The 22,878-nt window shown below is 43.3% G+C and overlaps 1 long non-coding RNA gene across 2 annotated transcripts in view; it reads left to right on the top strand.

Moving 5' to 3' along the window:
• Positions 1-21,993, top strand: part of LOC125615215 — a 284,873-nt gene extending 262,880 nt beyond the window's left edge. For both annotated transcript variants that reach the window (XR_007345745.1, XR_007345749.1), the window contains one exon: positions 15,812-21,993. This is a non-coding gene — a long non-coding RNA (uncharacterized LOC125615215). The remainder of the gene's footprint in view (positions 1-15,811) is intronic.
• Positions 21,994-22,878: the final 885 nt, after the last annotated feature.

Here is a 22,878-nt window from a genome sequence, read left to right as displayed (position 1 = left end):
AGAAAATTCTCAAGGACAGAAATGTATCCCAAGCACCTAGAATAGACTTGACACACGCATGCATTCAATTAATATGTGCTGAAAGCATGAATGCATGTCCTTAGAGTTCCTGTGAAGATGCAAATTAAGGACACCTCTTCCCCACCCCCCTCCCACCCGCTTCCCTGCATGGCACTTTATATTGGGGAATCAAATAAACACAGTAGGACATACATAGTAAAATGTCAGTCTTTTTCTCCCTCCACCCTGACCTATGGTACACATCAACATGCAAGACTCATGATCTACCAAAATTTTGATAGTCAGCCTATGGAATTGTCTATGTGGCAGATAAAATAATTTCTGCCGTTATAAAACTCAGTTGTCCAAAATATGCAAATATTACCATTTCTCTTTAACTATTTTGAGTCTCATTTTAAATAGGAGCAGAAAACACAGTCTCACCAATCAGGGTCAGCTGCGTCACATAAGGGGTTAACATGGTGTTGTAGATCAGGGTCCTGGTCACAGAGATGCCTGCCAGCTCCTAAAATACCCATATTCTGCTTTGATTCCCAGGGATTACAATTCGTGTTAGATCCATTGAAGGGATCTTCTTATCGCAGTTGAGAGGCCAGATCCAAGGACCATACTTGTGCTACCCTTAGCCACAAGAAAGAAAAGCAGGCTGTCTTAGTTTAGCTACCTGCACCACAGCGGGGCACAAGCATCACCATGTCCCTGGCACTGGGATGGCAGTGTACAAATCTCAGGAGATTATATTCTACAGAAGGAAGCCAGGTCACAGTCGAAAAAACAAATGAAGAGGTGGTGAGGAGTTCTGGGAAGGGAGCCAGAAGTGGGGAGGTCTTTCAAAGTCACAACATTTGGTCTGAAAACAGAACAATGAGAAGGAAGTGGACAGGCACAAATCTGGAAGGATGGATTTCCAAGGGGGGAGAAGCCAGAGTGCAGAGCTCTGGAACAGGGACGAGTTTGACCCCTTGAGTAGCCTGAAAGGTGATTGTGTAGGTGGAGTGTAGAGAAGCAGGGGACAGCTGAGACAGGGGAGGTGGGCACAGCCCAATCAAGCAGGGCCTTAGAGGTCAGTAGCTCTAAGTATGAAGAAATCCTCTGAGGCCACCTCTGTCCCAACTCTGCACCTCTCCTGCCACAGTCTGTGGGAAAACAATGGTGCTTTCTAACTTCCAGGTAAGACTAGTACATATGTTGGTGGCCCTTACATCCCCAAATCTTCTGGCATTTATGTTGTCCCAACCTTGACTTAGTTGGGAATAGGGAAGGAAGAGCCACCCCCCTTAGGAACACCTAACCACATTGTCAGGAAAATCTGTGAAAGACTTTGGAAATGGTGACATTGATTAGTGAGTGTCCTATCCAGAGCACCCTTCTAGGTCATCTTTCATGATCTATCAACTATTTTACAACTCTGTCAAAATGTAGAACTCTGGTACTAACACAAGTGATTCATAGAATGCAAATGGTGTGCAGGGGAAGGAAATTATTACCTTGTAGTTGACCAATTTTGTATCTACCTATACGTATTTTAACATTCTTTTTTGGTACTGAGGATTGAACCCAGAGACTCTTAACCACTGAGCCACATCTCCAACCCTTTCTATTTTGTATATTGAGACAGGGCCTTACTAAGTATGCTTGGCCTTGCTAAGTTGCTGAAGCTGGCCTCAAACTTGTACTCCTCCAGCCTCAGCCTCCAGCCTCTGGGATTACAGGTGTGGGCCACCATGCCCAGCTATTTCAGCCTTCTTGATGAACTATGTGGTGTGTGTGTGTGTGTGTGTGTGTGTGTGTTTAGTTCTCCTTTAGCCAGTGGTAACATCTTACTTGTAGTTTCCTCATTATTAGGAAAATATGTTCATTTATATTTGTATGAGTCAAGATTTTTACCTGTTATGTTTCCTTTGGTGACTTGAACTTCCTCTCCATCCTTTCCTCCCCTATCCTCTTTCACTTATTCCCTTGTTCTGCATGATCACAAGACCTGGAAATAAAATAGATGGCATTATCCTGTGTGCAAAGAGGGAACAAATGGAGCTTGGGAAACTGGTGGCACCCTTGATTTGTTCACTCCTGTTCTGATGCCCATGGTACACAGAAGGGAGAACTACCCTATGGGCACTTGGAAAATGCTTTGAGGGGCTGGGGATATAGCTCAGTTGGTAGAGTGCTTGCCTTGCATGCACAAGGCCCTGGGTTCAATCCCCAACACCACAAAAAAAATGCATTGAGGTGCTTGGGGGGGACATGAGGGGTCTATTCCTAGGAATGCAAATGTCCTGAAATACACAATACAGTTCTCCCAAATGAAGACCAACCTGCTCCCAATGCCAGAAGCACCTGCAGAACCACTGCACAGAATGTTGCTTTGAGAAATGGGGGTCTTAATGACTGCCCCCCAAGAATCCTGCTGGGACCCAGACAGATGTTCTATCCATTTACCAAATCACTAAACCAGGACTAGCTTTATAATCACACTCCACCCCCACACCTGGCCTCCCAAAGAATGTTTTATGGCCTTCAGTAAAGACTTCTCTCGACTGAGAACTGTGTTAGGTATATATTGTTTTAAACTGCAACATTCTCCCATAAGATTTATAGTCTTGTTTTGCTTAAAATTCACATTTTAATGTGGTAATAAAAACAAGTGAGATGGTCTCGTTGCAAGGGATCCTATTTAGTTAATTATCAGGCCCTGTGCCGCAAATCATGGCACTGACTTTCTTGTATCCAGAGAAGGCTGCTGTTTCCCCTCCACTCATATGAGTCACATGAGCCCTAGAGCCACGTGGAAGAGAGCAGAGCTGGGGCTAGAGTCACGGGAGGAGAGAGTAAGGAGGAGGTCACTGCCTATATGAGCAATCCATGAAGATCCACAGCGTGAGTATCATTTCAGGAGGCAACCAGGCGAATGGACGAATAGACAGTGTCCAGATTCCAGAGTCAGATCTCGAATCTCAGCTCTGCCACTTCCGAGTTCTGTGACCTCAAGCACATTATTTAACATCTTTGAATCTCTAGATCCCCACCACATAGATAATGATGCTGTGCCAACCTCCTGGCTTTGTTTTGAAAATTAAATTAGGTAATGGACCTAAAGAAGTTGGCACCAAAAAAGCAAGTAGTAAGTGTTGGATCTCTCCCCAGTAGAGGCTGACAACCTTGAGAAACATCCAACACAATGTACCTGACACTTGCCAGGGGTCACTAGGACTGCAGGCAAGTAGTGAGATGACTGGGAACAGGCAAGCAGCCATGGTAGGAGGTGTTAGGGATTCAATAAGAATCTAAGCAGGAAGAAGTAAGAACTCAGGCAGAGTCAGGGCCAAATGAGGTCTGAAACAACACAGCAAAGGGGTGACAAACACACGTAAGTAAAGAACAAAGTGGGCTTGTATTAACCCAGAAGACATAGGTAGAGGACAATAGGCTTTTTCCCTTGAGAAGAAAAGTGGGATGGGTGGGGTCCCAGGCCAACCAAACAAGCAAACCAAAGAAATCCCTCCATAGGTCCCTTCAGACTAAAGCATGGTCTACCCTCAAATAGACCTTGGTTTCCCAGCATTCTCCACCCATTGTGCAAATTAGTAGTGCTGAAGGAGTGGTCCCAACATTCTGGGATGGCAGCTATTGTATTTCAACAATATAAACATCAGTTCACGGGGAATATTTATACCCCAACACTTATTTGGATACCCTTAGGGGTTTTAATCTCTGGTGTCAACTCTAAACAATTGGTAGTGGCCCCCTAGAACATTGTCTTGGGACATATTTTGAAGGCTGCATCTGGGAAGAATGCTGTGATGGATTATTCATGTCTGCCAAGGGCTTAGGAATGATGAGTTGCCGCAGTCTGGCTGGGCACAAATCACGAGCCACCACACAGCTTGCAGATTCAAACAGCAACTCTTTATTCCCGAACTCACACCAGCCGTCTACAATCACGTTCTGGGGAAATCCACGTTCTCTGCCCAAATCCACGTTCTCTCCCAAATTCACCTTCACTGGGCTTCTGTCTCCCAAAATATACTGTCTAAATCCCGTGAGAACTCAAGGGGAACTCAGGCAGCAGGATACGCCCTATTCCCAGCAGGAATAATCTTAAACCTTAAACCTGGAACCTAAACTGGGAACGCCCTAAACCCGATTATGTTAAACCAGGAACACCCTAATCCGCCCTGGTCCTTGAGCAAGGTCAACTACATTCAATGTCACTGCAAAATGTCAGCAACATGGGGTACGCTGGCAAGGAAATTGTCATACCTACTTGGCTAATGGCTCCCAGCAATGAGTGGAGGGATACTTGCTATTTAGCGTAAAGCAGTGCTGCGAGTTCCTCCTTGCTGGTAGGCAATTGGAGCATGCCTATACAGTTCTAGGGAAGGAATTTATCCATTCATGTATTCATTTATTCATCAGTCTCAGAATAGCCTCCATCAACAGCCGTGCCACACTGGAGGAAGTACTGTAGGAAGAAGTTCCAAGGACTCTCAGAGCTATTTTCCAGAGTCAAGCATGCTTTGGTATTTCATATAGATTCAACATCAATAAATAACCCCAGGAAGTATAAATTATTATATTCAACCAACCTAGTTGCAGCTAGAAAATTGAGTCCATCTCAATTTTGGAAACAATGAATGGAATAAATTTCTACCATAATAATTGTCATTTCCTCCAGTGTAGTCATTTGCATCTCTCACTGAAGGCCCTGAAATGAAAGAGGCCATGGTTGTATGAAGCCATTTGCACTCTGTGTTTAAAAGAAGCCTTCCTGACACATTGGCCAGCCCTCAGTCAAGCTCTGAGCCTTACCTAAACTCAAGGAATGTGTGTGCACCGAATTGGCCCATATTTTATCTCCCTACAAAATAGCTATTTAAATATCCCTCGAGTATGCACTTTCGGAACCATTAAGGCTTCCGGGTGCATCAATTACACTAATTTGGGAAAGTGATCAAATTCATGCAGGGCTGTTATTTTTAAAGAAAAGACATTTTAGTGTATTGATGGGGAATTGGTGTCCTGAGTATATAGATTTCCAGTTAGGTCCCGTCATGGCAAGAGTCCATTGGTTTCCTTTAAGAGATGGAGAACACATTATGCCTGGTATTAACAAAGATCAATTTCAGTAAAGGAAGACATTCAACACAAGGGAATTGAGCTGAGCTGGGAATAAATGACGTAATGTTTGAAGCGATAAGGGATAAGTCATCCTGGGGACTGCAAGTTCTTATATAAATGATGATTAAATGGAATTTTTGTCCCTGCTTTTTTACTAGAGGTGATTTTTCTTTACTGTAAAGTCAAATGTATCTCTTTTGGCATTGTCAGCGGAGTATGCAGTTCATAATTAGGCTTCTTAAAGATTTCAGATTTCTTTGGTCCTAACGTGAAGGGAGGGTCTTATCTTTACTGCCAACTCATTCCTACTCTTCAAACCAAAGTGACAGTCTTTTATAAGAATTTCGCTTTGGGTGTTATCTTTCAAGAAAACTGTATTCCAAACTTCAATACAGTGAATAGAGTTACAAAGACACCATGAGGATAATATGGAAGATGTTGGAAATAAAGATAAGCTCTCTGCTGAGATGTGAGATGTAATGAAAAAAAAAAAAAGATGAATAGGAGCAACACTGGTGCAGGATTTCTATCAGTGTCTCTAAGGAAAAAAAGTCAAAGCAAACCAGGCTGTTTCCCTTTTCTCTGCAAACACATTTCTTTAGGGTCCATAAAAGCTATTTAGCTATTTAAGTATATTCATATCAATGCATAGAACTGGAAGAGATCTGGGGTGTTTCAACAAATGAGCAAAATCATGCTCAGGGAGGCAACGTGAGTTATCAGGGATCATAGTTTCCCTTCCTTCTGGCTTCTCTGTATTTCTTGGTAGCTAATTTAGAAAATTTTAATTTTTAAAATGAACATTGTTCCAATTCTTTCAATTTTGTTTTTGATGATGATATTGATTTTTGAGTAGGCACTCAAAACTAGCATTATGATTGGGTGCCAGAAGTTCTAACTTGAACTAAATTGAATGCTAAATCTCAGATTCCAAGTTCCCTAGGGATGACGTGGCAAAGATACAAAAAGCACATTTTTTACAGAGTCACATTTGGAGGACAGGCAAGCTCAAGAGAAAAATTATATAAGGAAATTACTTTGAGTTCATCAACTAACCGATCTTCCTTTACCTGCATTCTCCCTAGACTGAAAGGGCAGAGAGGTGAAAAGAGAGAAGGGTCGACTTACCCAAAGCTTGGCACTTAGGACATCTCTAGTTCAGAGACAGTGCTATGGAGAACCCAAGATCAACACTGAAGAAAAGAACCACAGACCTCACCTGTGGGGAGCCATCCCTGAGCTATTTGAACATCTTCTCTTGGCCTTGAGCCAAGGAGATTTTGGTCCAGCATTGCAAGCTATTTTGTGGCTCCTCCCACTTAATGGATTGTACAATGAATGTGACCTCTGTCTTCACTTGGCTAGGAAGACTGATCTCATTGCTCCAGAGTTGGGTGTGACCCATGGGGAACTGGACAGCCCACCTCTTACCTCATTTGGCAAAGAACATTCTGTAGGAAGCCTTTGAGGTTCCCCCATACAAATAAAGCAAAGGCAGGCTCTCACTCCCTCTTTTCCAGTGTGGAAGCTCAACCCTAAGGTGGAGGAGCCGTCCTGCCCTCACTTTCAAAATCTTTCTCTGTCGTGTGGTTTTTTCACCACCTTCTTTTCTTAGCTTTATTTTGCAGCCAGCTCACTCCATGCAGAGGAACCCCAAATTCCATCGCCCATGCAGGACGTGGGCGAGACTCACACTTATCTTAATTTTTGTCTATGTCATCCTCTTTTCCACATTCACTAGTTAGTGACTTATAGTTTCCCTTCCTTCTCTTTTATTGATCTTTCTTGGTAGCTAATTTAGAAAATTTTAATTTTTAATTTGAACATTTTTCCAATTGTTTGAATTTTGTTTCTGATGATGATAATGACTTTTGAGCAGGCACTCAAAACTAGCATCACATCTTCCTCTGGGGCTGGGGATGTCGCTCAATGGTATAGAATTTGCCTATCATGTTAAAAAAAAAAAAAGACTCTCTAATACCCTCTGCCTCCTGAGCTGCCATCCTGCTGACCATCATACCTAAACATTCCAACTCTGCATGGATCTAGGCATCCACTGCCTCTGGTCTTGCTGCTGAGTGGTGCCTGAGAAAACCCACCATGGTGCCATCTTTACAAGTTATAGATCTAGCCCCCTGGCCCTTGAGGTTTGTCTAGTTCCATGGGACTGTTTTAAAACTTTACCACTCTCTTCAAGCCTCTGTGTTAGCCCAAGCCTACTTTCCAGCCTGCCATTTGTGGTGGATGACTTGGCTTTCTAATCCCTGAGAAGGAGACCCATAGGGATTGGGATAATAGCATTTCATGGAGTCTAAATGCCCTGAATTGGGAACCAGAGAGCATCCTGATGAGAGGGGCACGAGGCAGAGGGAAGATGCTCCTCTCACCATCGCAAAGGACAAGAAATCAACTGAACAGTCAAGGTGGGTTCCAAATGCTCCTGAGGCTGAGGCAGTAGGATTCCTTTAGATACTCTTTGACAGAAATACATTTATGCCTCATTGAATTTCTAGTTAGCTTCAAATCTCAACCAAAGACTTTCAGTTTCCTCTCTACCTGAAACTCATACATTGTCCAAATCACCAATAAATTTGTTCTGAAGGCAATTTTGGATACAATTTTGGATACAGAAAGAAAAGATGTCATATAATAAAGTTGTATTTTTTATATTGAGTTAGGCTAAAGGAGTCCTTCTCTGAAAACTTGTAACTCAAATCGAGTTCTAGCCCAATTATTTTCCCTTTTTTTTTTTTCATCATCTGGCTTTTTGGTAGATAAAGAATTTTTAGCCCAAATAAATATTCTTGGCCAGGTGTCCCGCTCAAGTCATGGGGTTATAAAGAAGATGTTGACAGATTGGAAATGAGTGGCCCTATTGGTTCTTTGTTTAGTTATACATGATATCCATTTTGATTCTGCTGTCATAGATAACTAGACAATAGAATGAATCTCACATAATTTTCCCTTCTTAAAAGCTGAATGAAAACTAAGGAGAATTGACATTGGGCAAGGGGCAGATGAACCCACCAACAAAGAAAGAGCTTTTGGTCAGGAGAAGAGCTGTCACCAAGGCTTCCCTTTAGATATATTTATCTGAACCATTCATATATTTAAGTTTTAAAAAGAGAAGAAAATAAAATTCTTAAAATATATTTATATTCTTTAATAGGTCAAAATATTTGTTATTTAAAGAAGCCTGTACAAATTATTCTGGAGTAAATGTAACTAAATTGTGTTTTGTCAGTAAATATGATTATCATTAGATTATTATGATAGATACCCTCACCTACTTCTAAGAGATTTTAGGGGCTGGAGGTATAACTCAGTAGTAGAGTATATGCTTTGCTTGTGCAAAGCCTTAGGTTCAGTCCCCAGCACAAAGAAAAAGAAAATCTAGAGGGTTTAAGGAAAAACAACAAAAAAAAGGGGATTTGTGGTGGCATTTCCACCTTCTACCCCTTGGGGTCTATTGAAGTAGGGCCAAGTTTCATGTTCAGAGTGACTCTGAATGACTGAGCGACTCTTCCTCCATGCCTACAGCTCTCATTGGATTCTGGTAGCAAGTATAAGGATAGTAATGACTTTTTGCACTTAATATTGTTTCTTGGTGCTTCAGCATGTCTTGTTGATTCTCTCAACTCTGCCCACACCTTTGTAAGGCTACAGGGTCATATCCTTCCCCTTCATTTCTGCACAAGATCTCTTCTATCTTTTTAGAATGTCTTCATTGAATTCTGTTTCTTGCTGGGACCCTCATTGGAACATGGTGGGGGAAAAAAAACCCTAACAAATTGTAAAAGTTAAAATAACCTCTGTTCTTAGACAAAAACACCACACAATAAAAAGAGGGCTCTGGGGTAGTGCTTTGCACTTGTTCAATGTGATATTTGTTAAACCTCTGATTCCTGCAGAGCCCCAGGGGTGTTTGGGGCACTGCAAGTGGGGTAAAGGATTTCCATGGTTAGTCATTTCTGGGCATCAACATGCAAAGGACTACAAGCCTGTCCCTGAGACCCTTTCTGAAAGGAAGGAATGAAGAAAGTAGGAAAGAAAAAAGAAGAAACAGAGAAATAGGGAGACAGGGGCAGAGAGCAAGAGAGAGAAAGAGAGAAACATACTTGAAATGATTGAATGAGCACTCCTTTCCTTCCTAAATCAAGGCTTCCCATTCCTAGCTAGGATTTCTAAAGGATCTTTCAAGTAGCACCTATATGTGACAGACTGATGATTTTAAAAGATAGAAGAGAAAATTTTATTTTCTTCTCTATTTTTTAAGCTTAAATATCTGAATGGTTCAATACATATATCTAAAGGGCAGCCCAGGTAACAGCTCTTTCACCGACCAAAAGCTCTTGCCTTTGTTGGTGGGTCCATCTGCCCCCTGCCCACGGCCTATTGTCTTCTCCTCAGGCATTACTAGCTCTATCTTATGGGAAAGGAAATGAAGTCATTGGGAGTTTAAGAATTTCTTCAGGGTCCATGGCCATTTGGGGCTAGGGTGGTCAAGAACAGCCCTCCAATACTCTATTCTGGCCTGGATTGTTCTGACCCACCAGCAGCCAAAGGAAAGTGAACCCTGGGCTTTATTGCTTATTCTTTATTAGTTTCTAAAGACTCAAGAGAAATGCTCCCGCCTAAGGGTCACCCTTAGTATGACTTCCAAATTTAAAATAACAGGACTCCTTTCAGGGCTACAGGGTCATATCCTTCCCCATCATTTCTGCACACGATCTCTTCTATCTTTAAAAATCATCAGCCTGTCACATATAGGCGCTGCTTGAAAGACCCTTCAGAAATCCTAGCTAGGAAAGGGAAGGCTTGATTTAGGAAAGGAAAGGAGTCCTCATTCAATCCTTTCAAGTGTGTTTTCTCTTTCTCTCTCTCTTGCTCTCTGCCTCTGTCTACGTTTCTGTTTGTTCTTTTCTCTTTCCTATTTTCTTCATTCCTTTCTTGCACAAAGGGTCTTTTGGGACAAGCCGATAGTCCTTTGCAGGTTGATGTGCCCAGAAATGACTACCCATGGACAGCCGTTACCACCCCCTGTCCCAGTAAGAGCTGTAGCATGGAGACAGGTCACGCGACCAGCCAGAGGCATGGTATTGAATCATGGAGAGAACAAGCAGGAAATACCCTGGTCTCTCTCTTTGTCTACTTTTTTCTGATTTCTATTAGGTACTTCCCAGTGACCCAAGCAAACACAGGCCAAAGGGCAAGGGAGCCTGGGTGCTGTAGCCTTTGGGAGTACAGCAGCCTTTGGGGTACAGCAGAGTAAAGAAGGAGAGAGAATGGATGGAAGTCATGGCAAGGGACCTGGAACAAATAGTGACTAGCTAACAGAGGAATGACCCCACCTATTGGCCATGGTGAGACTGATGGGTGGGATGAATGAAAGCTATGTTAGCTCACTACTCCAGCCCTCCCCTCCCCCATCAAATGGCAGTGTTGAGTCCTCTCTGGGTTCGTTTTACAGGGATCAAGTCCCCACTGCCAGACTGAATGTTCTCTTTTCCTTACTTTCTCCTCTGCCTGTGCTCCAGTGGCCCGAGCAACCTGCGGCTGCATTTCTCTACACCAGTTGAACCAGGAGTTGCATATCTTGCTTCCTCCTTTTCACATTCTTCTCCTTTGCTGAATGCTAAAGGGGAGACCAGTTTCCATGGATAGTCTCCTAAACTAGCCGTGGCAGGGGTCTGTTACCCAGATGGCAACCATAATTGGGGCCATATGTCCTCTAGACATCTGTCTGTCACCCTATACAGGAGACACACTTATGTCAACCACACAGGAGATACTCTTCTTCATGAATCGAAATGAGGTTTAATCTTAAACTTCCCCTGTCCCAATCACAGAGGCCCTTCCAAGATTCTAGCAAAAGCCTAGAAATTCCATATCCATGTTTTTTATTCTTTTTCTTAAGGAGGGCATCAAGAAGAGAGGGCTAAGGACAGGAGTCCCCTGGTCTTCACAGTGTAACCACACTGATTGAAGTTCCTTCTATGTTTTTCACCATTACCTTTTCCGTTTGGTTTTTTGAAGCAAGTGATTAGATCCCCAGAGTCAGGCCCCTGGCCTATGACTTTGGTAATGATTTTGGCAAGCTGTCAGGAGAAAGCATACCATTTAGGCATTGGCCACTCACGGCTAGTCAACCCCAGAGGGAAGAAGGCAGAGAAAGGAGGGACCCATGCAGCTGTCAAAATTACATTCGTTCCAGGGTCTCTGAATGGCTGCTTTTTAGCATCATTTGGTAAAACAGAGAAAGTTTTGGACAATATGGGCCTCAAAGTCTGACCTCTGGTAGTCTATAGTCAAGGACATATTTAAAAGGAGAAAGAGCCCCTGAAATGATTTATTTAGTTGGAGATCTTCAGACTTCGACTCGCTTTTGTATTCTGCTTTATAATTTATAGTGGTTCTTCTACTTTTAGACTTCAGCACCTGGCCCTTTTCACTTAGATGCTTCAGTCGTGGTTTCAAGACTTGTTTACCACTGGATCAAGAAACTTGCAAAGCCAGATTGGCTAACACCCTAGTTCCCTCAAGACTGAGGAATGGATAAAAGATGGGGGGGGAATTATAGCAAGGACTTAGACTCTTCACTTTTTTCTGCAAATGTCCAATGGGTGGTTAAAAGCAGAATCGAAGACTTGGCATCTCTGCCTCCATTTTCACCCATCTCCTTTGCTCTGAGTCACCTTGGGTTCCAGGAACAAGATCTGATCTGATAAACATCTTGTGATGTGTGGAAGCTGCCCCTACCCCCACCTCAAGCAGCAGCAACTTTCTTACTGTGGACAAGGCCCCTCCCGCCCAAACCTGAGATAATGATGGACATACCACCCACCTGATCATGATCGCCTGCTTTGGCAGCTGTGAAAAGCCTCCAGCTATGCAAACCCCCAACCCTTGCTACCATTTCCCTTTCTACAAAACCTCAAAGTCATTGTCAGTCCCTTAATGGCAGGGCTAAGGACATAGGTCCCTTGTCTTCCTGGTGCAACTACACTGATTAAAGTTCTTTTCATGTTTTTTACTATTTAAAAAAAAATGAAGAATCCTCGAAATAGAATAAAATTCAGGCCCCAACAAAATCTGGACCTGTCCTTTTCTCTATATCTTTGTCCCTGGAGACACCTTCCCTGCCTTTAACTGGCTGCCAGTATTTGCAGTAATACAAAGCAGAGGTAATTAATATATGATAAATCTATTGGCTGAGACTCCTCCGACATATGGTCCAGTCAATGAGCCCAAACAAAGGGGCAATTGCAAGGTGCTACTGCATGCTAATAAAGCTGTGGCAGTGAAACACAACTGGTGATGTGGATGACAAAGTCGGGCTGTCAGGGTCTGGCTAGTCACAAACAAAGTTGTAGTCCTCTGCAGTTTAATAAACCTCAAGTGTGACACCATGGGCACAGTCATCTCATCTGCTGGTTGGCGGACCTACACGCTTGCCTTTTGGGGAGGTTTGGTAAGGAAAGCTCTGGGCTGGCCTGTCCTACTGTCCCTTTTATTGCTGAGCCTTCCAGGCTACAGGAAAGCCAGCAAGGGCTCTGCCCCTGGGTGTATTTGGAGATGCCAGCGCTAGGTCACTGTACCCTGGGATGTTTCACAGAGATAGAGATGGGGTGCAAAATTTCCAGTCCTGACCACACTGCCAAGCCTTGGACTAAGTCCTAACCAGGCAGGTTTCTTTTTATCCATAGAGAGCCTGCAGTGCCTCATGACATCGACTTCGAGAGTACCTTGCTTAAGATATGGATCCCTTTGTTATAACCCTTCCCTTCACAGAAAAACAAGACAAAGGCCCAGTCTAGACCAAGAACCTACTATACGGCCGCACTGGGAATTTAAAAAAAAAAATTACTGTTTAAAAAATGCATTTCAGAAACTACCAGGCCTTTATTTAGAGACAGACGGAGAGAGGGAGAAATAAGATGGAAGAGACTAGAAAGAAAGGTGGAAGAAAAGTATACTCATGAAAGAGATTAAGAATGAAGGCTCTGGAGGGTTTGACCCCAGCTACTTAACCAGCTCTTTGACTTTGGATGAAAAACCTAACCTTTCAGAGCCTCAGTGTTCCATTTTGTGGAACAGGAATAAAAATAGTTCCCACTCCATAAGGGTTGCTATGAGCATTCAGTGAGTTAACATGTGTAAAACCCTAGCTGGGTCCTGGTACACAGGACAAGCTCGGTAGTTATTAACCAGTGCTGTGTTATATGTTCTTGCATAGCACTGCAGGACAGGGGCGCCATCTTTGTTGGATGAAGCTCCAAGAAGGTCTAAGGGTCTGAGCTTACCAATCATGGGCCTTTAGCGTGTTGACTGATCCCTTCAGTGTCTTCCATCAGCAAAGTGAGGGTGCTGGCCCTCTCTGCCTCACCGAGTACGCTCTAAGGAACAAATGAGACAGGCAGCAGGCCTGGGCTCTCCTTCTCTGTGAAGGACACTGGGATGGCTGTATTCATTGAAAATCATAGAACTACTCAGACATCTCAGGCTGCCTTGTCTGTTCAGGCTTGAACCTCTGTCAGCACCTGGAGAAACATTTGCCTTCATGGTCAAGACCCCTGAGAAAAGCCAACCCAGCTTCTGCAGCCTGCAGGATGCTGAAAGTGTCCATCCTGGAGTCAACTCCCAGCCCACCACCACCCCACCCCACCCCACCCCCACCTCGCAAGGGGTGCCCAGGACCACCCAGAGCTCTGGCCTCATGGAACACTTGACAGGCTGGTCATGCTGAGCTGTGAGCAGGACAGGAAAGAGTGTCTGTGCTGGTGGCCTGGAGGACAGTCCTGCCTTGCTCCTTTCCAGCTGGCAGGTCTGCTTAATGAACTGCGCTCAGAGCCACAATGAAAGGGGCTTTTTGATGTGCAGAGTTATTAGCACTTCGTTTTAATTATGCCTCCTGGTGTTTTCTCCAATCTTTTTCTTTCACTTTACCTGACAGTGCTATTAGTAGCTCCCAAATACCAAACTGGTAACAAGTAAATTGAATGACTGTAAATGGGGATGAGTTATCAGGCTGGTTGGAAAACAAAGGGCATTCATCTTCTCTTTCTTGTGTCAACTGAGCAGGTCTTGCCTCCTTGGGAGTCTGGAAAGTGGCCTCATATCTGAGACTCACTTACGTCTGAATGGGGTCTTAATTTCCAACATCAGGTGCAGACGGCCTCTTCTGGATTTGCAAAGAACAACTTGTCAGTAGCTCTTTAATACCATTTCTTCAATGAGATAAGAGAAGGGAGAGAAGAATATGTCACCCACTGAGGGAACTCTGAGAACACCAGATACCGGGACAAGCAGTAGAAAGGAAGTGTGAGGGGTGGAGAAGAGAGAGGACCAGCTTCTCTTGTAGAGATTCCTCCTGATCCTTTTCATGACCAGCCCTATGACTGAGACCTGTTCTCTGAGAAGAGGGAGAAATCTCTCAAGATGATTTAAGAGGTTCTATTGGTAGCCAGCTCTCCTGACATTTTTCTGAAAAAAAAAAAAAAATGTTCTTTCATTTCCTGTTTTCCCAAAAGACCTTCTCACAGGGTGTGCTCTTGGTTGGTAGTTATTTTCTCTCAGCCTTTTGGAGACTTTTGGAGATTGTCTCCCTCCACCTGTTGCCGGCTTCCATTGTCGCCCTTGAAGAAACCGAGGTCAGTATATTACTGTTGCTATAATCGGAGTTTCTTCTCTGGCTGTTTGTAAGATCCTCTCTTTGCCCTAGTATAAAAGAAGTTCACTACAATGTGACAAAATGTGGCTTTCTTCTTATTATCCAGTTTGGGATTTGTTGCAATAGCCAATCTGGAAAATTCTTAGCCTTTAATCTTCTAATGGGATGTTGCTTCTTTCTGTTTTCTGTGTTGTCTTTCTCTGGAACTGTGCTTAGACCTGTGTTTGACTCATATGTCCTTCATGCCCTCCTGTTTTCTCAGGCCTTTAAAACTGTGGGAATCCCAGGAGATTGGGAGTGAAGTCTTTTCTTCCAGAGTAGATTTACGATTGCTTCTGTCATCTGCCAGGGGTACTTCCAACACCAGGCTACTTTGATTCTTTGATTAATTTCTCATTAATTAATGTCAGTGGTAGTTTTTGTTTTTGTTCATTTGTTATATACAGGTAGTGTCAATTCAGTGTATTCTTGCTTGGGCACAGGCTGTGGCTACAAATATTTGGGGGAGATTCTTCATCTTCCAAGAGTCATTTTATTCATTTATTTTATGACTAGAAAGAAAATATCCAGAATCTTGTACTTATTAAAGGATTTCTTCAGATAAAAAGAAAAGGTCTGTCGGGGCTATGAAAACAGATCCTGTACCCCAGGGTGAAGGTAGGTGGGAGAATGTGCTCACTGGGTCAAAGGTTAGAAACCAGCTCATCCTCTAATGGACCCCTTCTCCAGACAACATTTTTGCTTCTCTGCTGTGGCCCACACTTTATAATTTCAGCATTTCTCTGCTGCATAATATGCATTTCCAGTTTTGATTCACCCCATGGACACTGCAATAGTGTCATTTCTGCATTTAAAACAATTGACAACTCAGGGCCCCAAAACACGAGGTGGAGCTTTCCTGGATTGTCCTCCTAATATCTTGCCTGAGGTTCTGTCTGCTGTGAGCCCCTCGATTTCCTTTCAGCTCTTCCTGATGCCAACTTCCTCTGCCTGTCTTTCCAGGTTGTTTTCAAACCACTAAGAACACATTTCCTCCTGGTGTGAACATAGTGATCGGGGTTCAAGGAAGCCATGGAGCTGAATGACCCAGGTTTGCAGTTGTTTTCTAATTATGATTCCTGGACCTTCAACTCTCTCATGGGGGATGTGTGACCCCAAATGAGGATGTGGGAATATGCTCAGTCTAGGGATGTTTACTGTTTGCTGTCTTAGAAGAGAGCAAATGGAAGGCTCAGAGGATAAGTCTCTGCCTGTCTCTCTGTCTCTCTCTCTTTCTCTCCCCATCTCTCTTTCTCTCTTTGTGAATTGATGAAATCCTTGTGATAGCAACATCGGATTTCATACAGTCATAAGCTTCACATATAGAATTGTGACACTCTGAGTGAGCGTCTCATGCTACAGTGCCCCATGCAATGTTGTCTCACAGGCACATGAATTGTGTCCCATCATAGCTGAGTCACTCCCAAAGACATTCAAAGCTGAAGCTGAAGCTGGAGTCATTGTTCTCAGAATCTTTTGGAAGCCTGAGTCCATTAGTGTGTGGACAAAACAGGCTCCGACCGCCTCGTGCCAATGGGCATCATTACCTCCCGTTCAGTCGAGTGAAACAAACTGGGTCTCCAAATAGGCTGGGCTTTCTAAGCTAACAGCCCTCCCCTGTTTATATTTTCTCCTTAAGGAGGATATTTTTTAAAAGCCTATTTCGCAGAATCAATTTTAGTGGGTCCTCTAAGATGGGAGGTGAGCTGGAGGTAGTTCAGTTTGTTTTAACAATAACTTCAGCTTATTGAAGCGAGCATTAGAGTATCATGTCCCCATAAGGCAGTCATTAGAGACAGGGGAAACTTGAGAAGCTTATTGCTCTGAGATGGCTAGTAAAAGGAATTGAAGACACTTTTATAGGACCTAAAGATAGTGCCGATAAAATAAGGACCAAACCCATTTGTAGATGATAGGAAAGAGGAAGAAATCTTTGAGGAAATAAAAGGTATTAGCTCCACAGTATACAAGATAGAGAAAAAGCCGATTTATTTTTCTTGGCCACTCAGTTAACTAATCTTTGTTGAGCACTTACTGTGTTCCCAAATGTGGTGGGTTCTGAGGATACATCGATGAACAAGACATAATCCGTGCTTGGAGGACCTCACACACAGAGGCCTGCCTACAAGGGAATGGGATGAGAAGAGAGCTACCTGGGGGTGTCACACCAATGCATGTAGGGGACCCAGGGAGGCTTCCTACTTGACCTGTCAGGGCAAGGCTGGGATGTGGGTTGTTCCAGGTAAGTAGAACTGAAGTGCAAAAGCTTCCAGGAGAGAGAATACGGTATCCTTGCCAACTTCCAAGCAGCTCTCTACGGCTTCCATTAGTTCAGAGGAGGAATGTCAAGAGAGAGAGCAGGGATACCGAGCACAGCAAGCCTCCCGTGATTCCTGGCAATGGAGCAGGGGATGATGTGTTTGAATTTTCATTTTAGAAAAATGGTGTGGGCTGTAGTGTGGGAAATGGATCGGAGCTGGTAGAGACAGGAGTCAAGTTGGGAGCCTGGTAGATCAAGGCAAAGCAACCTGAACTAAGGGACTGACATGGGATGGAGGGAGGAGAAGGGGCTGAAGAGGTGTTAAGGAGGTAGAATCAGTGGGACTTGGGAAGGGGTCAAACTTCCTCAAAGAAGAGGAAAGAGAGAAGCTAAGGAGACTCCGATTTACACTACTGGGTGCGAGGTGGTTCCATTCACTGATATCATGAACAAAGATGAAAGGGGGTTTTAAAGGAGAAGACAGTGAATTCAACTTTAGACATCTCATGTTTGCCTGTGGGATATCCCATAGACACTATGTGTCTGGAGCAAAGGACAGGGGACTGGCGGGACCTGAAGACTTGGGAGTCACCATCCTACTGTTGGGAACAAAGTAATGAGATGGCTCCAGGTAAAAGAAGAAAAGATCTAGAACAGAGCCCCGGGGAACCAGCTAATATCTAAGGGGTGAAATGAGGATGAGGTGCCTATGAGTAATGACTTTTTTCAGGCTAGTAGAAGACAGGGGAGAGACAAGGCAATAAGTGGAAAAGGAGAATATAGGCTAGAAGGCAGCTCTTTAGATAGTGATAGAAAAGGCTTGAGGTGATTGAAATGCTGATGAGAATCAGTCATTAGGGAGAGATAAGAGGCTGAAGGGGTGATAACGTGGGGGGGGGGTGCACTACCTAAAGAGAGAGGCTTGATGAGTCCAGAGTGCAGAGGCAGGGTGTGCACAGGAGGACAGCCCTGGTGCCAACAATCAACCACAATGTCCAGCTACCTGTACCAGTAAGTGCTAATGCCCCCACTTCTCAAATCAACCAGGGGTCATCACCTATCTGAGACTAGAGAACCTGAATAACAGTCAGAGCATGACTCTCCAAAGAATAATGGTATTTATTTGGGACTTGCAGAGCACTGAAATGGGAATATGTGTGTATGGTAAACTATTAGTGTATTCAAGGAGGCTGAGGAAAGGGGAGGTTTTTCAAAGGCAAAATGAAGAGGATGACACAAAATATTTTGAAACAATGATTCTTTGCTAATAGGATTGATAACAAAAATAGCAGCAGTCCAGGGCTGGACAGGCAGTTTACAGATGTCCTTGCAGAAGTATTTTTTTTGTGTGTGCAAGCTTATTGGTGTCCTTTGTGCAAGGTTGTGGTTCTAGCAGAGTCTATTGTGCATAGTTCTTATTATCAGCGTAGTTTCATGAAATCCTCTCTTTCATAACCTTCTGGCTTTATTTATGTATTGGTTAGAGCTTGACAAGAGTGTTTATTTTTTGTTGTTTATTTTGACAACTTTCACAGACTCCACAGCTACCAACTGATCTGGATGAGCCTCATATGACCCTCAGCCTTTCCCCGGGTCCAGAGGCCCTGCCTATGTTAGTCCTTCTGTTGAGCAGCAGAGATGCACAAGAGCAAGGTCCACTACCCAAGCCCATTTGCAGCCTCTTCTTGCGTCATTTGTGCTCATCTCCCACTGACCAACGTGTGTCATGTGACCGAGCCCAGCATCCAGTCACCCCACCCATACTGCAGAGTTAAATGGCAGTGATCATGAGTTCAGGGCAGAATGAAGGATTTCTTAACACAAATAAAGAGAAATACAGTTTTGACATTTTGTCAAACACAAGAAGAAAAAGCAGTTTGCAAGTATTCAAGAGAAAAAGACAAATTGAAGGCCGGGCCATTCCCTCCTCAGCTGTGCAGGCCAAGGTGCTGCTGTATTATTTATGTCTGCAAAGGCTAACACTAGACTGTGGTTAATGAGCAGAGCAGAGAAGATGAGAACACTTCACGAGAGGGTCAGCATTCCTTGTAAAACTTAACAACAGCCAGGTCAGCTTTATCGCTCCGGTAGAACTAAGGAAAGCCCTCCACCACCTCCACAGATCAGGGAAAACCTGCTCCTGAGCAAAAGAAAAAATATTCCCCACCTAAGCTTGTTGTTGAGAGAAGAGTATTGAACTGTGAGTTTAAATTAAAGTGTGCACGTGTGTATGCACGTGCATGTGCCTAGCACATGCCCACAGCAGAGAAAAGAATGTCTGCAAAAGTGAGGATAAGACAGCCATGGTTACATCCATACTGCACCTAGAAGGGCAAGAAATGAGCTTGTAGATCATTGAAGTCAGGTGTCCAAGGACTACACCAAGGGTGGCCCAGGGGGCAGACAAGCAATTGGGTGATAAGGAGGGCTCTCCCCAGCTGCCTCAAACAGCCCAGAATTTATCACCTGCCCTTCTTCCTTCTCTATTTTCAGGCAGAATCATTCTATACGTACCTCCCTCTGCTTCAGAAGCTGAGCTGAAGCACATCACTGTGAATTTATAAACACCTGGCCAAGGTGCCACATGAGTGGTGCCCCCTCTCCTTTTGCTTTGGGGTAGGGTAGTGTTGTCTCTGATAGAGGCATTGATAGAGTAAAGTATCTAATTTTAACTAAACTATCAGAAAATGGATATGTAGCTTCAAACATTTCCCCTAAAAAAAATAGTGCTTTCAGACAACAGGGAATTGGCTGGGCTGACCATCAGCAACCACAAGAAAGGGCCCTCAGTGGCTACACTGTGAGGCCACACAGTGGACATCTGATGGCTTCTGGTGAGGCATCTGCAAAAGGGAAGAGGGTGGAAATGAAGATTATTTAAAGTACATATTTACATGCCCTCTCGTTAACTATCACTGATTTGCCCCACATGCATGTTGCGCCTGAAATTATGCCTTATGGGAGTAACGAGGCGTGACCAGCAGGACACCCAAACCTTAAGCATTCAGAACACAGAAGTGCAGATCTACAATTGCCTTAGCAAAATTCTAGGTTGTGATACCCAATCCAATAGGTATTGTTTCTAGTGTTACCAAATAACAACGAAAAAATAAACCTTTAAATGTTTCTTACTTAGAAGAAGCAAAAGCCCATAGATGTTCCTTTTTGTTTGTTTGTTGTGATACTAGGGACTGAACTCAGCTCACACATGATGCCAGGCAAGCGCTCTACCACCAAACTGCACCCTCCAGAACTTTATTATTTTATTTTTGAGATGGGGTCTTGCACAAGTTGGTTTCAAACTTGAGATCTTCCTGCCTCGGCCTCCTAAATAACTGGGATTAATGGCTATGCCATCCTGCCTGGACCACACACTTTCCTCCTTTGTTCCTCCTTGTGTGGTAAAAATGGCTGAAATCAGATGTGGAAGAAAATATGGCTGCAAAACCAAATGGGTTCCTTTGTCATTAAATAATATTAATGGATACACAGAAAACATTGTTGAAGGTTAGAAGAAATGTATATGGACAAAATAACAGTGGTGTATTAGACTTTGAAGCAACAAGTGCAGATGTTGACAAAGTTAATGGCATTGCTAGGATCTGGTTCAATATTGAACTGTTGAAAGAACTGATTTTCTGAGTTACTTAAGGAAAGAGGCATAAAGAAGATATATTCTCCACAGAAAATGACTTTTTGAAAACCAAATGTGCTATCCCCCAGTGGAGCAGGAGGTTTGATTGGAAAAAAAAGAAGAGAAAGAATTCTGAAGTCAGACTACACAGTTGCCCCATGTGTGAAATTCATTAACCTCGTTTTTTCCCTCACAAACTATTGCAGCCAAGAATCAGAAGCCAGAATTTCACAGGGCAGTACTCTCAAACCTGAAGCTATGTATGACGCACCCGGGGATCTTGTTAAAATACAGATTCAGTATGTCTGGCCCGTTCTGAGGGTCTGCATTTCTAACAAGCTCCCAGGTGATGGCAACACTGCTGGCCAATGAACCACACTTTGAGTAGTGAAGGTATAAACAAATATAGAATGTTAGGGTGGGTTACTCATCTTACAAAAATAAGATCATCCATGTTCCAGAAGATGATCTTTAGACTGTTCGTATGGAACCTGCAAATCACTTGTTCCACAGAAACGTTTGCTGCCTGCCTGTCTGTGGCAACCTCCTTAAGAGTTGTCAGATGTGAAGTTGGGGTTGTGTGCTCACCTAGCATGTGTGAGGCCTCAGGTTCCACCCTTAGCAAAACACACACACACACAAAGAATTGTTGCATGTGAAGATATGCCACTGATTTTGCTTTTACATAAACCTAGTACTTTCCAAATTCTGATCATTTAAATAGAGACAAATAGTTGTTAATAGAATTCTATCTATCAGGAAATAAGTACATATATATAATCTACTCCTTCATGTGAAAGTGGCAATTTAACAATTAATGAGAAAGTAACTGCTCTTCAGAAGAATCTTGAGCCTTGGAGAGAGCCATGTGAAAACAGACATCTTCCTCATAACTTTCTTGTTGAAATTACACCATACCACCCATAAAAACTTCCATGTCTTTATACCAAGAAACAGAAACTGAATTTTCTAACATTTAAAAATCAGAGTTTCATAATATATTTTGAGCACATTTGTTAAAAACAAAAACAGCAATTTATAAGTAAATCAGGTTGATATCTGAGAGTATAGAAAATATTAGCTGAATTTCCACAAAAGTGCTTGCATAATTAGTAAATAAGATTGAATAATCAAGATGGTAGTACATGCCTGTAATCGAAGCAGCTCAGGAGGCTGAGGCAAAGGATCACAAGTTCAAAGACAACCTCAGCAATTTAGTGAGGCCCTAAGCAACTTAGTGAGACCCTGTCTCCCAATAATAAAATTTTAAAAAAGGGCTGGGATATGGCTCAGTGTAGTTAAGCACCCCTGGATTCAATCCCTGGGGGAAAAAAGATTAAATAATGTAAAAAATTTATTTATTTATTTTCATTTTTATTTTTTGCAGTACTTGGATTGAACCCACAGGATCTTGCGCTTGCTAAGCAAGTTCTCTACCACTCAGCTATATCTCCAGCCCAAAAACTAAATTTAAATTAAAAAAAAAAGTTTGAACAATGAGTACCAGATTTAGTAAAGGAGACTAACAGTGTGTCTTCCTAGTGGATTTATGAAAATCTGTTCTTCCTCTCTGATAGAAATCAAAACTAAGAAAATAAACCAAACTTATAACTAGATCATACAATGATTATATCACAAAGTCCCACCAAGATTTTAAGACAAAGATGCATAATCAATTGTATTGCTCTCACTAGGAATATAAATGTATAAAAGATTTTAATGAGAATAAAGTTTTGGGGGGATCCAACATGGCGGCCGGCAAGGAAGCAGCACTTTCAGTATCTCCACATTAACCGGATCAGAAACACCCATTAAAACAGCTACATTCTACCTACTGAGGAACTTCTAGCAAAATTCCGCTGAAAGGAGACCTGCCAGGAAGTAGTAAGTTATATTAGAGGTGACAGTTGGCCCCAGACAAGTGAATCTTGGCCGGCCACGCGGGCGCAGAGGTCCAATCCCGCAGCCACCGCCCAACCGGCTCTGCAAGCGGCCCCCGGCGGCCCGGGGCAGCGAGAAGGGTCCCCGCCTGGCCCGGCAGACGGCTCCCGCCATCCTGGCTCTCCTGGCGGCCCCGCTCGCTCGGTGATCGGCCACCCCGCCCGCCCGGCTCTTAGCCACGAGGCCACTGCCTAC

Source organism: Marmota marmota, unplaced genomic scaffold (assembly GCF_001458135.2).
Source record: "Marmota marmota marmota unplaced genomic scaffold, marMar, whole genome shotgun sequence".
In the NCBI taxonomy this organism is placed as follows: domain Eukaryota; kingdom Metazoa; phylum Chordata; class Mammalia; order Rodentia; family Sciuridae; genus Marmota; species Marmota marmota.
The sequence above is the reverse complement of the archived record's forward strand: the minus strand, read 5'-3'. Positions and strand labels throughout refer to the sequence as shown.